The sequence below is a fragment of the Sinocyclocheilus anshuiensis genome, unplaced genomic scaffold (genome assembly GCF_001515605.1).
Source record: "Sinocyclocheilus anshuiensis isolate Anshui unplaced genomic scaffold, SAMN03320099.WGS_v1.1 scaffold160, whole genome shotgun sequence".
Taxonomy (NCBI): domain Eukaryota; kingdom Metazoa; phylum Chordata; class Actinopteri; order Cypriniformes; family Cyprinidae; genus Sinocyclocheilus; species Sinocyclocheilus anshuiensis.
The window spans coordinates 83,055-97,279 of record NW_015554119.1 but is presented as its reverse complement, the minus strand read 5'-3'; positions in this window follow the sequence as shown (position 1 = coordinate 97,279).

Sequence of the window (14,225 nt, the reverse complement as noted above, 5' to 3'; positions counted from 1 at the left end):
CCCACATAGTGACCTAGATATGTGGGGGCGTGTTAGAACGAGCCGGTTTAGGGGGGTGTGGCAGAGTCTTAACTTTGATAAAGAATATCTCTTTGGTTTTGAGACTTTAGTCTTTGCAACTTCAGGGATCTTATCTATTCACGAACAGCTTGTAACACTCCAAAGAGAAAGGAAAACTTGAAATCGCATCATATGACCCCTTTAAAGTGGAAAAGAAACTACAAGCATGTTATGTCATAGTTATGTCATCAGTTAAGTCATGAAGTTACCAAAAAGGCGATTAAAGCTGCCTTAAATCTGTGCATGCAAGTATTTGTTATATATGAGTCACATTTAAGAACATCTCTCTGAAATGGTTTTCACAACTGTCCTGGAGCAGTCCAGCACTGTCTCCCTCATCTAACACACCCGATTCTACTCGTCAGCTCATTATAGAGACTTTAAGAGCTGAAGGGGGTCAGAAAAGGTAAAGAGTTGTGAGAAAATACAATGCGTGTCAGATCCATGTCATGTTCAGCAGCGGCAGCTCTTAGGCACAATATGTAAGATTTTCCTAATAAAATATCCAAAAACCACTTGCACGGTGTTATATATTTCATGCAGTTGTGTACTTAGGTCATCCCAAAAGTTTGTAAATCCAGAGAAATTCCAATTTTTTAACTCGTCCCGGTTCATTGTCGCCTATCAGTGACATAATATCCGCGCTATTTGATTGACAACAATAATTTTATGTTTATTTGAGTGTTTGAGAACACTTATTTGAGAACATATGTGAACATAATTGTGAACCAAATTACGTGTTATTTTATATAGTTGCCTATGTATAATGTTCAAAATCCATCATTTAGGTTTGGATTCTGACTTGAAAGATGGCTGCCTATGTAAACAGCAAGGCAGTAGGTTTTAAAACAGAGCTAATGTGTATCACACTTTCAAGAGACCATTTCACATCACTGGCCCTCCTTTCCACAGGCTTTCTCTCCATCACCATGTCAAAGAGCAGAATAGACAGAACTGCCTAAAGCCAGTGGAGCAGTGGAGCGAAAGAAAAACACAGAGAGGAATAAAAGACAGTGGCAGAACAAGGCAACAAGAAAAAAATAGCAGGCCGGCAGAGGGATAAAGAATAACTGCAAATGAGAACAAGCGCGAGAGTGATTACACGTGACCGTGGGCCGGGGCCAGAGGGGTCACTCTCCTCCACGCTCTCCGTGTCAGAGTATGTGAGTGGAACGGAGCGGCAGCAATTTCCCCTTCCCTCTCAAAATGCCCTGTAATCACTCCATCCGGAATCCACTCCAGATTTTCCTGCTCCGAGTTCGCTCTATAACAACATTTGCACCGTCACAGCTCCACTGCAAAGATCTGTAAAGTTCAAAATGTTGTTATGTTACATTATATACCGAAACCCAGAGGCTTGTGTCAAAAAAATACAACAAATTTCACAGGAGGCCCTGCATCGGAGCTTGGTTTGTTTTCGCCAAAAGCACATGATTTATGTTTAAAATTCACAGTTCGCAGGTTTTATGCATGTTTCATTGATTTTTACTTATTTTAGTGAATATACTGACTCAAATTACCCATTTTGAGTTACTTAAATAAAATAAAATAATTAAATTAAATTAAATTAAGTATAAAATATTGTAGTGAAGAGCTTTGAGTTTATGTGTATTTGCAGATAGCTTTCCGTAATTTAAAGCTATTGAAAGTGACTCATTCATACAGAAACATAAAGCATATGCAGACTTGATATATAAACATAAATATTAAACAATTTGTGGTTTAATATTCACAAACACTAATCCATGTTGCGACTTGATTAATTGTACAGTCCTACTTTCGATTTATTTATCCACATTTTGCCACGACATTCCACATTACACAGCAAATTTTATTTTTATGACTGGATTCTGCAATTCCATCTGCATTTTACACATTGCTGAACTCATAGGGCCCTAATTATTATATTAGCATATAGAGGCGTAGTTTTGACCATTATCTTCCCAAATTCCATATTTCAATCCATGTTTGTTCCTCAGTCCGTAAATGACGCTCTCTCCAGCCCTCCCCATCTACCCCCACACCTCCGACCTCTTTGTAGTTCTGTGTCAGTCTTTTTGTCTCTGCTCTGATGCATTTACACAGAAGACCTGCCCGGCTGCAAACGCAACATGAGCTGTGTGTGACAGCTGTGGCTTTGACCCTTGACCTATGAGATGTACATGAACCGCAACATCGCCACACATTCTGATGTGCGCAGCCAGACACCAGCTGGAGCTTATAAGTTCATTATCATAAACACTTATCTGTGTATCGCTATGTGTGTTTGTGTGCGCAGTGACAGGTGAACAGCTTCTCATCATCTCTTTGTCTGACTGTATCTCTCCTCTCAGCCTAAACTGACATTTCACTGCACATTTCTTAATGCGATGAATCTAATTTGGTCACAGTTGCATACATTAAACTATATATTGGCTATTATACAACAGCACTGACCATGCCTCATCCAATCAGATTCTAGAGCCATAACTATCTGTTTCACAAAGCTATTTTGCAGCCAAGTCCCAAGTGTGCTAAATAGTTAATTGCAGTCTAGTGAATTGGTGGTGTCACCATTTTCAAAACGGTTGTTCCATTAACACAACACATTTGCCTTCACTTGATCTAATTTCCTCTCTCCTCATTTGTCCGGGCCGTCACTGTTATTCATTCTAGCCAATATCTGATGATCAGTCTGATCAGATTCAGTCGTGTTTGTATTTTCTTTCTCTTCTCTCTCTCTTTACAGTCTATTGCTCTGTCTTTTCCAACCCTCTGGCTCAATTTGCTGGTTCATCTCTTTATCTCGCCTGCACCCTCTCCTCCTCCTCTTCCGCTTCCTGCTCTTCTCCTCTCTTGCAGTGTTTATTTAAGCACTTTCACGGTCACTGCACTGTGCTCCCTCTCACAGGACAGAGTCGTCCTTTCTCTTGTTCTGTCTCAGAAACACACTCTTCTCTTGCATTTGCATACCATCCCTTTGTTCCTCTTATTTACCTCCCCTCAACTATCTCGAAATTCTCTCTGACTAAATGTACATCCACTCCCGTTGTTTTTAATGCAGTTTTCCCATTCTTTTATCCCCCCAACACCTTTAATGTGGGTTGCACTCTCTCCCTTTTTCTTCTTCTCGCTCTCATCTCGTCGGAAAAAAGAGCTCTGAAATTATGTCATGCTTCACAGACATCGCTGGCTGTCCTCTTCTCACTTCTGAGATCTAAGGCTGAATGTGAGCCAAATATAACTAGAAAAAAATCTACCACTTACACTTTCGCTGCCTCACGGTTGTTTAAATTAAAAGAGGACTTTTCTAGACAGCAGACGATTCAAGTCAGTTTTCATCTGTCATAATTACTAAATGCATAGACCATTATCATTAAGTAAAAAACCAAAATGGCACAGATAATTCACAATTGCAAATCAGTTTGCTTGAATATGTTTCAAAATCAAGTTTCGAATAGTTTGTTTCAGTGTAAGTACATTCCAGAAATCCTATATATGTATTCACATAGATTAAAAAATCACAAACAGTGTGACATTAATTACGTTTTCATCACTAAAATACTGAAATGTACCAGGAGCAATACATAGTATATACAAAAGACATTGTCCCATTTTTAATGGAGTTGTAGGAGAAACTGGGCTTTCTGTCCTGTGATTGTCATATTGTCTCCCATCATGCCTTTCTACACACTCTGCCTTCAAGACAGTAGGTCAACAACAGCAGTGAAGTCAAGTCCCATACTCTCTGTCTCCATCCATTTTCCTCTCGTAGGACCTCCTTAGTGTTAAGAGAGTTCTGGTCTGAGGACTCGCCCTCAACCTGTCCAACTTCTCTCATCTCATCTCTAATGTGTTGATCCCAGTGTCTCCTCAAACACGTGGCCACAGGCGCACATATACATGCACATACTGTAGACATGTTTCTCAGTTATATAGACATCGTCTCAGATATTTTTTCTAAAAACAGAAACAAATAAGACAGCTGATACTTTATTAATACTATTTATATCATGACAACTCTCTGAAGATTTTAGCATGGTAATGGATATTACACTGTTAATGTATTTGGTCTTGGTGGAATAGATCTGCTACGCTGCTGAATTGCTGCTGCTGTTAGTTATATATATCATATATATTAACCTGTAGCAGATCTATACAGGTGGAGCTGGGGAAGGTGGAGGTTTACAGAGGAAATCTGAAAGCGCACTGTGAATTGCTCTAGTGAATGCTAACCAGCCATTTCAATGTAAAGCAGCAAACTTATTGGCTGTGTATGCAACATGAACCAATCTGCTTGTGCCAAGTAGTTTAACGCTATGAATATCATCAGTTTGCATTAGCGACCCATCAGCCTGCACCATCTAGAGTTTCATGACAGAACTTGGCATAAAGCCTACTTTAGCATATTTGATATTATCTAAATTATCAATTATTGTCTGACTGATAGTTTTTATTTGTTAACAAGTAAAAGGCCTTTTAGTATATATGTAAAAATGTCCACTTTAAGGTTATGTACATGTATCTTTTTGCTGTGAAATCTTTACTGATTTGCATAAAATCAACGTAAGAATAACTTTTAAATTTTTAGCAAGATTTCAAGATGAACACTTACTGAACTTACTTGACACTTAATTGATTTGACTTGATTATCCATGTTTTTTTACAGAATCAAATTGCATTTTACGTTTTGCCCTCCACAATAAAAACTACAGAGCTTTGATCAAAAGCATTTAAATATCATCTTACTAAGACATATTATTTGGAGATATAAAATGACACCTGATATTTATATGCATTTTATACAAGTAGTCTGCTGTACTGTTATAAAAATCTAATTGATTTACATTACAAGCACAGAATTGTTAATATAAGCCATGCTTGTGAATTGTGTTCAAATCACGGTTTACACAAGCTTGTGGATTTCATATCACCTAGAGGGCTATTAATTAATATCAAATTAACATCTAAATCAACACCAACAACACTGTTATTTACAAATGAATCTTTAAAGCAGTCTTAAATAGCGTCCTTTCCCTTTAAGAATGATTACCAGCATCCGTTTAGCTAATGACTCTGAGCAGTTGTGTCACTACTGAGATTCCAGCGAGTCAGAACTGAGCAGATCATTCAGTTGTTCAGCAGACAGATCTTGAGGTCTCGAGCGCTCATTTGGAGGAACAACAAGTCCATGGAGTGCTTCTTCAGCAGCAGTACTCATGACTACAATATGCTAATGCAGTCACATACTCCTGTTTCTAAGTGAAGCAGATAGTACAAATCAAACACACACATACATTCACAATTACCTGACTTAGGGGAGAATTTACTTGGCTGAACTGTGGAAAATGGTTGTTTATGTTGTTTTAACACACAATTTACTAAAGGAATGATGAGCACTAAATATGAGTTGAAAGGTCTGGGATTTATTTATTTTTTTGTCAATATACATTCATATCTGTATATTCATACTGTACCTTTGATGTTTAATGTGATGTTTACTTCGTTTTAGAGAAGAAAGAGCATCATTGACACTATCAACAAGTTACAAATAGAACATGTTTTTAATTGGTCATTTCTCCATCTATTCCACCATTTTGATTAATTCAGGCCAGTCAGTGAACTTGTTGCAAGAATGAGAGACATGCATTATCTAACCAAACCTCACCTGACTTTTCGCCACCTTTCCCATCTTTTTATTTTTGTCCTGTAGACTATTTTCCTACCCAAATTTTGAGAGAAAGCACTGTCTCCTTTGCCTCCTCAGAGAAAACGCCTCTGAGGGACAGAAACGCAGAAAAACCAATTTTATCTGTACTTTTTTTTCTTGTTTTTTTTTTGTAAAACCAAGATCAATTTACTTGAAAACGTGAGAATACATTTTGAATTAGTTTTCTTTCTGTTGCCCCATTGGCAAATTATCTTATTTAAAAAAAACTCCACCACTAAATTTTGTTCAGTAAGAAAAATAAACCTCTCTGAATACTTAATATCTCATGCAATCAAGCAAACTTATATTGCTTCAGGTTCGTTTACATATTTTTACTCAATTACAAGGCACAAATACTGAAAAAAATATCTTGAATTTTTTTTTTGTATTGCAGCGAAGGGGCAAATTTAACCCTAAAGCTAAGTAAACCAACACACATGCCTCACCACCACCACCAACAACTTTCTTTTTGGTCCAACCATATACTCTCAAGTCTTGCAAACAAGTTAATTTAGCAAAAAAATGGTTTTGAGTTTCACTCCCGAGATGCAGTAGCCTTTGCCACTAATTAAAAAACATAATGTCTGCTTATTAGGCAAATGAACTAGGCTAAATTTAGTGGACTGAGCTGAAAAGAGAAAATTATAAACCAAACACACTAATTTCACTTGAATATTTAAATATACCACGAAGAAGATGAAAAAGATTAAAAAAAACTTATTTCATTACTCTGAAATATTAATGAGTTGTTTAATGAATTCAAAGAACGTTATCCAAGTTTCTGAAAAATTAAATCATCTGAAGTTGAATTGCAGCATCTTAACTGACCTCAGAACAGCTTTAACAGCAAGTCAAGATATTTTTTATTTTTTTTTTGCATATAAGGGTGTGTGTGTGTGTGTGTGTGTGTGTGTGTGTGTGTGTGTGTAGGTGTGTGAGTGGGTGGATTATTGAGTGTTGAAAGTATGCCTGCAAGCGTTTTGTCTTCATTTACATACTTCACCTCAACTTGCGGCAGCATTTGCATGTTCGCAAACAAATGGGATTTCCAATCAAGTGCTTGATATCAGGCCAATCAGAACAAAACGGAAAGTGAATATTTGAGCGAATGCAACAGTTGCTGATACGACCACACTGAATGTAAAAATCCACACCAGAGTTAGAAGTAAATAACTATTTTTGGCCCTGACAAGAAAGAAATATTCCAAGGTCATGGCCGAATGTGACCCAAACAAATGCTCTCCTAACATGATTTAAATACTTCTGTAGCCGGAAGGAACCATCTGCCAGTTTCTGCCTTTGCTTGTGGATCATTGGAGGGGTTTTGGAGCCCCAGACTGAGCTTCAGTGGCAGGGAACACATTGGGACGGCTTCTCTGCAGGCAGCAGATCAAAGCCAAGTAACGAAATTCCAAGAGCTGCATGTGGAGAGATGCTGGATTAGCGGGATTAAGTGGGAATGCACTACTGTTTGGGGAACCGCTTCCTTCAGGACTCAAACGGGGAAGCCTGAACTCACCAGGGCCAGCCGAGAGCCAGAGTAACCAGGGCCAGGGCCACCTTCTCTGTGAATTTCATCCCGAAACAGCTCGGTTTGGCAGGGGACAATATAAGTCTTGTTTTATCTCAGCTCTCCGGTGCTTAAGTTTGGTATATTTTTTTCCTCCTTTTGGGGAAAAGAGGATTGTATTTGCTTTTCTTTTTTTGTTGTATTTCTGGTTTGTCTCCACTTTTGTTCTTCTTGTTACAGAGACGGCCGCTAAGCCAACCAAGCCATCGCGGGGTTCGTAAATTTGGCTGAGTGGATGTGAGCAATGTACAAACACACTCAGGCACATAAAAGTCATAATTGCCTGAGGAATAGAGTAACAAGTCTACGTGGGTGTTTAGAAATGATAATCGCTAGATAATTTCTGCAAGGCAACAGACACTTTGAGAGAAAAGGCTGGAAGCATTATCTGGACACTTTTAAGCGTTGTGTTTCACAAAGATTGGAATCACTGCAACAAAAGCGAACAGAGTACCTACATAAACTGCTGTTACATCAATTACATTTATCAATTTAGCTGATCCTTACAAATGAGACAAAAACAGGAGAAAAACAATATGGTAACACTTTACAGTAGTAAATGCATTAAATTGCATGAACTAAAAATGAACAAAGAAAAAAGAAAGTACAGCATTTAGTGATCTAGTAAATTTATAACGTTAATCTATAAATGTACGGTATTATTGTTCATTGCTATAATTAATGTTTATAGTACATTATAAATATAAAAGTTTTACTTAAATATGTTAAATAAAAATCCCACATCAATGACATTTATTAATTTGATACATTAAAATGAGACAAAAGCATGAGCCTATAATATTAACAAATATGTAAAAAGAATTATATGGCTGTATGAAGAAAAACAATTCTACATTTTCTTTCACAAGAGAAAAATAACCAAAACTTTTTTTACTGCATGCAAAAAAATACAGTATGCTGTATATTTCTGTCAACTTCAAAAATATAGAACACATTTTAATTATACAAAAACGTATCCCAATTTAAACAAATGAACAAGTTGAAAGTCAAATAAATATAAATGTAAACAATGTATAAAATGTAAACAAAATTCAACCTAGTTTGTAAAATTATTGTTAATTGTTAGTTCATAATATCTAATGTGTCAACTAAAGTGCTTTATTGTAAAGTGATACCGAGAACATGATATGATCCTTAAAGGGATAGTTCACCGAAAATGAAAATTTGATGTTTATCTGCTTACCCCCAGGGCATCCAAGATGTAGGTGATTTTGTTTCTTCAGTAGAACACAAACGAAGATTTTTAACTCAAACCGTTGCAGTCTGTCAGTCATATAATGGAAGTGAATGGGAATCACGGCTTTGAGAGTCAAAAAAAACATACACAAACAAAACCAAATTAAACCCTGCGGCTCGTGAATGTCCGAACTGCCCTGAGCGCGTCCTGAGCGCGTTCTCAACAGCTGGCACGTGATGCGTCTTCTTCTTCTTCTTGCTTTACAGCGGATTGCAGACTTATAAGTGCATTACCGCCACCTATCTCTCAAATGGACCATTGACACTCTATCTACAATCTCAATTAGGAGTGTCAATGGTCCATTTGAGAGATAGGTAGCGGTAATGCACTTATAAGTCTGCGATCTGCCGTAAAGCAAGAAGAAGAAGAAGACACGTCACGCGCCGGCTGTTTAGAACGTGCTCAGGACAGTTCGGACATTGCGGTGAATCAGAGGTAAAAAACTATATAAATACTGTTCAGTTTCTCGCACAGACCGATCGTTTCGTGTGTTTACACATCAATGTATTGTCACGAGCCGCAGGGTTTAATTTGGTTTTGTTTGTGTATGTTTTTTTGACTCTCAAAGCCGTGATTCCCATCCACTTCCATTATATGATTGACAGACTGCAACGGTTTGTGTTAAAAATCTTCGTTTGTGTTCTACTGAAGAAACGAAGTCACCTACGTCTTGGATGCCCTGGGGGGAAGCAGATAAACATCAAATTTTCATTTTTGGATGAACTATCCATTTAAGTCCAGGGATAAAACACTTTCTCCACACTTTTAGTATCATTAGTGCTGTCTTCTTTGGAGAAACAACAACTCTATACTTAAACTCTGGCTCTACATGAGAGCTTTACAAATATAACAGTTGCAGTCACTATGAGTGTCATATCAGACAACCATTAGTTCCCCATATATTTCCCTGTGGGCCTTTCCCACAATGCAACAGTCAAAACATATAAGAAATGTAGTACCTCAGGGCTACCTTTGGTCAGGGCACATGCAGGCTGCATATAAGTAGATTTGTTCTGCCCATTAATCTTGACAACATCTCTTTATAGGTCGACGGTACCCTGCTGGGCTGGGCTGTGTTTTGTTTTGCTCACTGTTAGTGATATTAGTGTGACATTGGGTACCATTCCACCTTCTCCAGCTTATGAATTAGGGAGAAAACTCCCTTTAGAGGGTTCCACCATCACTCACAGAGACAGTGGTACATGGTTGTTAATACTCTACTCACTGTGGCTCAACCTTAGCGATGCGACCTGGCTAGTCCTGTGGGACTGCATATGTGATTAATGTAGCATTCTAGGCTAGGAGTTTTCATTTTCCCCGTATCAAGGGAACCAGTCTCTTGGGGTCTAGCTGGTGCAGGTGAAACTGTGTTCTGTACTGTTATTCTCAGGTGTCCCATACGTAAGACACCCAGAAGGAGAAACAGCACCCTCAGTGTATTACCCCAGTGTGATTGCCATAGAAGGTTGATACCAGTGTTGAGAAGCAATGATACTCATAATTTAAAGCAATTTAACTATTCAAGCCACACTACAAGCTATAAAAACGACTTTAAAGTTTATTTGTTTAATATTTCTTAATTTCAAACTGAGTAATATTTATCTGGCACAAAAACAATATGAATCTCAATTAGTCTGAGCACAGTCTCAATTTAACAGATCAATTTACACTAAATACCACTGAAACACTGGAAAACGAGATGAAAATACTGATGGAAAGTGCAACAAAATTTCGCAAATTGTTTCATTTGAACAGTTTCTTTCAAAGAACCAGTTCAGTGATTCTTTTATGTCTTAATTCTTTGAGTTGCTGACTTGAGATGAATCATTTGGACTGATTCAGTTTTATTTCGGGAATGAATCAAAGTGTTCACGATGCTTCTGGGTAACAAAGCCCAGACCTGTTTTGTGAACCGGTTCAACTGTTTCACTGAAAAGATTTAAAGGGATAGTTCACCTTCAGTTGCTGGTCTCCATTGACTTGCATAGTGTTTTTTTTTCTTCCATACTATGGAAGTCAGTGGTCTGTTATTTTCATATACTAGATAGTATAGCAAAATATGTTTGCAAAATTATATAATATTTACTTTGGGCTTTTCATCAGTATTATCGATGTCCACTTTGTGAATTGCTCCTTGTGTTAAAGGGAACAATTCACGAAGTGGACATCGATGATACTGATGAAAAGCCCAAAGTAAATATTATATAATTTTGCAAAAATATTGTGCAATACAATCTAGTATATAAAAAAAATAACAGACCACATACATCTAAGCAGAGAATCGCAACATTTCAACAAACTGTCTAAACAAAATAGATTCACTAGAATGAACCGGTTCCAATACGTTGTATCAGGGAAAGAATGCATATTTTACAATACAAATCTCTGTGAACAAATCCTCAATATGCTCAGTCGCAGTAAGGACTACAGTTTAGTGTTCAATATTTTGTGTGTAGCCGGTTTCAAATCCACCTGCGATCTAGTCGTCCAGATACTGCTGAGCATGCGCACTGGGACCGCTTTGCAATACTCCAGCTACAGAGGACAACACGTGTTCAGTTTCTTTACTTTGAAGCAGAGTTTAAGTGATAGTTCACCCAAAAATGAAAATGTTGTCATCATTTACTCACTCACTTGTTGCTCCAAACCTGTATGAATTTCTTTATGTTGAAAAAAAATATATATTTTGAAGAATGTTGGTAACCAAACAGTTGCTGGTAGCCACTGACTTCCATGCTGTAAGTATTTTCAATGTTATTTTATGATAACTAGTACATTAACTAATTTTAATGAATAGAACCTTATCGTAAAGTGCTGTTTATGTCTTTTTACTCTTAAAAGGCAAAGGATATCAAATCCAACCCCACAAAACACGAAATATGCAGGAATAAAGCAAAGTGTGTGTTTGTATCTGTGTGTGATGGTGCCAAAAGTATGGAGCAAAATCACTTTGGCACAGAAGAGGTCAATTCCAATACAATATTCGAAATTTGGAACGGCAGTTGGCTTGGAAAATGAAACAAAAGACAGTCCAATTTACGGACCATTTAAATTCCATCCCCATCTCCAGCTGGAAGGCTATTCTGAAACCAGAACTGCCACAGAATGCAACTTGCTTGTGAGACTTGGGTATGTTTATCACGTAAAGGATCTACCACACACACACAAACACTAACCCCCCTCAGTGGTGTCTCAGCAGAGCAGGCCCTATTATCGGCGCTCTAAAGCTTGGTCATAAGTGCTGGTGATTGTTCACACTGAGGCAGAGAGGACACAGGAAGTGTGTCATTTACTTCACTCTATGTGATATGATCCCAGCAAAGCTTCCCAATGACAGGGAAGGTGCTTCTGATTCCTTAAAGCATGCATTAATGATTCTTAGTACTTTTGAGGAAGCACCAAAATAATTGATCTTTGTTAAATTTTAAAACCAAAGTATGTATTTACCATATTTGCCAAAAGCACTATCACTGCAAATGAACAACATTAGTTGCACCAACAAAACACAGTAACAGTTCTCTGTTTATTTACAGGCTTATATTACGTTACCAAATGTAATGACAGTGTTTCAGTGAGTGAGTTAATTGATTAACCAACTGAGTGAGCTGATTCAGACTTATAAGTTTATCTACAAGTCATTAGGGAGGTATTTCGACTTGATGAAAAAGAGCCACTCACGTGTTCATGAATCAAACTACACTGGTGACACTGTATGTTTGCTGTATTTGCTAATGTCAGCGCAGTGACAATAAATGAATAAAAACGCATGTATAAAATTAAGCTAAATTAATTTTCTGTAAATACTTGCCTCATAAATTTCATGTTTAATTCAATGAATTGCTGTTTCCTTCTCATTATTTCTGAAATGTAATATTGCAGTTTCTGAGTGAAAACTGTTCCAAGGTAAACCAGTTTTTCAGTGTAAAACCAAAAAGTACACTGTAAAAAATATTTTTCGAAGTAGTAAATAAAACAATGATTACTAGGGTACAGTACTTCAAAATTTCACATTTAATTCAATGTGTTACTAGCTGTTTCTTTGTAATTAACTGAAATTTACTGTGTGAAAATAGTTTACACCATTTTTCAGTACTTATTCACTTTGTTAATTTTATTTACCTTAGTTAAGTGCATTTTACTTAATTCCATGTGTGAAATTTACTTGAAAAATCTGAGGGCAAAAAACGTCTCAGGTTACTTATGTAACCATGGTTCCCTGCGTGTGTGTCATCAGATGTTAAACAACGTCAACACGGATGCACACATCCTTAAACGCTTTGCTAGTGCTCGCCATAATGAGATGAATAGAGATCGCTCTTACCACAGAAATGCACGCTTCAAACAAAACAGTCAATGAAGACGAAGAAGAGAATGATGTGTGCTCCCGGCGCCTATTTATATAATAGTCGCACCGGTAGTGACGTCATGGCTGTCGCCGGCCAACGAGTTGGTGTTTTTTCAATGTATGCTTCAGACACGGGTCACGACGAGGCGTTCCCCATAGCGACCCCTAGAGGACGCAGTTCGAAGTTCCCATGAAAGGGAACTTAAGTTACCTGTTTTTACTTTTTTTCTATCAGTGTAGAAAGATGTTTATTTATTGTCTGCAATATTTAATCTTTCTCTAATCACATTTTATTTAGACCACAAGCTCATAAGTGAAGTGGCACTGTAGATTTATTATGGAACTGAATGTCAGATTTTTTTTCTTTTTAATAAATGAAAAACCAGTTCTCGATTCCCAACCCTGCCATACAAGCAGATTTGTACTGAAATAAACATAAACTGAATTTTCTTAAATGAGAGCAATAGAGAAATTATTTACCCAAACTGTTGTTTTTCTCTCCCTTGATAGCTCTTCTTTCTTTCTATTGTCAAATTTGACAAATTTGATTGGTCCAACCTTTACAGAGTGACTTAGAAATCAGATAAGAGCTTTCCGGGGCTCAGCGCTGACAGATCTTGACCATTGCAATTTGTTTGATAAATCTCATCCTCCTTGTTTTTTCCTCCCTCAAATCTAATCTGTTTGCGTCCGATTACTCACCTTCATTTGCCATTCTACTCTTCCCCTTTTCCCTTAATGCAGCCCCTTCTCTCTATCCCTCGTTTTCATATTACCGTCTCTCTAGCCTTGTTTTATCCCTTTATTCCTGGCTCTCTTCCCCCTCTCTCTCCGTAATAACAGGCCTATGGTAAATGCTTCTCCCTCATGCCCTCCCTTGCTCTCTCCCTCTCCCACCAGCCAAATTACCAGTTGGTTACTATAGAGACGTGTTTATAAATGCGCTTTCCTCTTTTTATGATTCCCAATCTACCCTTTTTCTTTCTCCACCTCCCCTCCTGCTTTTCTCTGCCAGCATTTCCTGCCCTGCAAGGCACCTATTCTTTGCCTTTTTTTCCTTTGCGTTGTCTTTCTGCTTTCCATTTTTGGGTCTTATTATCCTTTTTTCTCCATCTCCATAATATTTTTTTGCCCTCTCGGTTCATTTTAACATTATTTGGACTGTATTCCCCTTCAGGAACTCGAGCTGCGTCGAAGTCGCTTTGGGAACGCCCTTGCGTGACCGCGTTCTGAAGCACGTGTCAAATCAGTCCAATGGAGTAGCGAGACGTCACGAGCGGGGTGACGTAAGCACCAGAAAGTA